Raw genomic sequence first — 2,677 nt, 5'->3', positions numbered from 1 at the left:
TTCATGCAATCGATAAGTCAGTTTACCGAGTGTAAGGTTCTCACCTGAGACGTGTATGGGGTCATACACGTTATCTGGATAGTCGAGTGTAAGGTTTGACTGATTTTTAATAATTATTTTGAGATTTTTAGAAAATAATTGTAATATTTTTAACTAAATTAACACTGGTTGGAAATTATTGAGCGTATAAAACTACGCGATATATAAAAAAAGAAAAAACACGGGAAGATCGACTCGTTCGATGGTTGCCAGGGTGATTGCAGGAATTCAAATAAAAATTGTAATTGAATTGTAAAATATTAATTAGTAAAAAATTATATAACAAGATACGTGTGGAAGAGAATAAAATGTTTAAAGTAAATATGAAGGATTGTTTTACTGGGGTATTCTTACAAAAGATATATTGATTTTATATCAGTTTATATTAATTTTTCTTGTTTCTTGTGTTTAGAACCAGTATTACAACAAAATGTGCTGACGAAAGCAAAATGTTTAGAACACGCGTACAAAATAAGAAGAAGCGCTAAAAAGTTAAGAAAGAAAATATTTCTCCCTATAACTCCGATTGCTCAAATTCATCTAATTAATAGTAAACTAAAAATTAGAATTAGGTAATGGGGTCAAGGGAACCGGGACACAAGTTACAGGTATGTGAGATTATCAATCTATTATGTGACTATTTTATTTGTTTTAAGAAAAGTTGCGGGCTCCAATAAATAATTTTAAAAAAATAAGTTCTGAAAATTTAGAATACCGATTATGTTATCTAATGTTTCATAAGCCGAGATGGCCCTGTGGTAAGACCGCGTGAATCTTAACCGATGATCGTGGGTTCAAACCCGGGCAAGCACCACTGAATTTTCATGTGCTTAATTTGTGATTATAATTCATCTCGTGCTTTACGGTGAAGGAAAACATCGTGAGGAAACCTGCATGTGTCTAATTTCACTGAAATTCTGCCACATGTGAATTCTACCAACCCGCATTGGAGCAGCGTGGTGGAATAAGCTCCAAAACCTTCTCCTCAAAAAAGAGGAGAGGAGGCCTTTAGCCCAGCAGTGGGACATTCACAGGCTGTTACGGTATCTAATGTTTCAGAAAAAATGCATAAAATGCAGTATCCTCTTAACGTGGATCGTGGACGTCTGGACGCTACGTAGCTCCGCCGCTGGATAGGGACTCATAGTGCCAGTCCCAAGCTTGGAACAAGGAGGAGAGTTGGCCGTATGCAATAGTTGAGAACGTGTGATATCATTTGTTTAACATAACTATTAAAATTTAATTTTTTAATTGAATAATATTTTCGCCAACGAACTGAATTTTTAAGACAGACACGGATGCTGTCGTTTTATTTTAATCAAACATTAATATTTACGAAATACTTAATAAAATTAATCAAAACAACTTCATTTTTAATATGGTTAACATGGACTGCAGTGAAATTAGTAATAATTAATTGATTAATTATTCCTACTCGTAGACAGAGAAACTAAGCTTATCTGTCTACGGTACTACTATAGTGTGAGTGATATACCATTATAAATTGTGATACGAATATTTATATATTGTTAAACTCAACGCTACGACCAACGCGTATATAATTTAGAATAACCTAATATTTATTGAAGTTAATTTGATTATAAATTTTGTTTTAATGTTATTTAACTTCGTGATATGATTTTTACAACGACCGACATTATAATGATTTAACTTTTGTATAAAAAGCGATGTATTTACAATGAACAATCATAATTATTGTTGAACTTGAACAGGGTGGTTACTCTGCCTCTTTAATGAATATTGCATATAACAACACAACACTTCTTTCGCTATCCTGGCTCACCTTCTGTTTCATCTCAGAAGTGGGATCGGCCTAAAAATATATCAAAACCGTACATCTGGTCTTGGGAACTAAAAAAGGAACAGTGATCCATCTATATCATCTGAAGAAGAAGAAGAAATGTTGGCAAGAAAGAAAAATGAATCTGAGACAATGACTAAGAACTTTCACGGAAAAATGACATTACTTAAGAAATGCAAGATTAGTGGTGAAGATGCTATATCCTGTATAATAAGAGGTGGATTGAAATGGTGAATTCCACTAGAGAATTCCGCTAGAAGATCTACTTGGAGAAGAGGCCGCGCTGAAGGTGTTTCGTCGAATACTATTTCAAGCACACAAGAACTCGCAGATGTCGTCGAACGGGGCACGAGACGAAGGATTATAAGGCGACAACGCGCTGCGAGTACTGTCATCGCTGGTGGCACAGCATCGCGACGTGCTGGTTTTCTTCAAGCGGTTCAAGCCAGCCCACACAAAAGGTCAGCAACGTTTTACAAAGTACCTACGATATTTTGTTAGACTTATTTAAGAAAATTGCTTATGTATGGTTATGTATGGTATGATAATTGCTTATGAAAGGTCACGGTTGAATCGCATATATACAGGCAGCAAATTAAATTTACTTTCCCTCGCAATAGCAAAAAAAAAAAAAACTACAACTTTAACCCTCTAATATAATTTGGGCTTTGGGAGCAGTCAATTACATTCTTTAGGTAAATGTGAGATAGAAGTAAATGTTGATAATATTGTACTAATGGACAAGTTGAGATATCATCTTCCCGACATAGATTTAATAATAGGCCATACGTTGATTAATCAAAATCATGTTAGCTT

The 2,677-nt window shown here is 34.5% G+C and overlaps 1 long non-coding RNA gene across 1 annotated transcript; it reads left to right on the top strand.

The window, feature by feature from the left end:
* The first annotated feature begins 247 nt into the window (after positions 1–247).
* LOC126772000 (uncharacterized) lies at positions 248–1,375 on the top strand. The gene is made up of 3 exons (XR_007669593.1): positions 248–356; positions 452–647; positions 1,099–1,375. It is a non-coding gene; the product is annotated as an uncharacterized LOC126772000 (long non-coding RNA).
* The last annotated feature ends 1,302 nt before the right edge of the window (positions 1,376–2,677 follow it).

Source organism: Nymphalis io, chromosome 11, assembly GCF_905147045.1.
Source record: "Nymphalis io chromosome 11, ilAglIoxx1.1, whole genome shotgun sequence".
Lineage (NCBI taxonomy): Eukaryota > Metazoa > Arthropoda > Insecta > Lepidoptera > Nymphalidae > Nymphalis > Nymphalis io.
The sequence above is the reverse complement of the archived record's forward strand: the minus strand, read 5'-3'. Positions and strand labels throughout refer to the sequence as shown.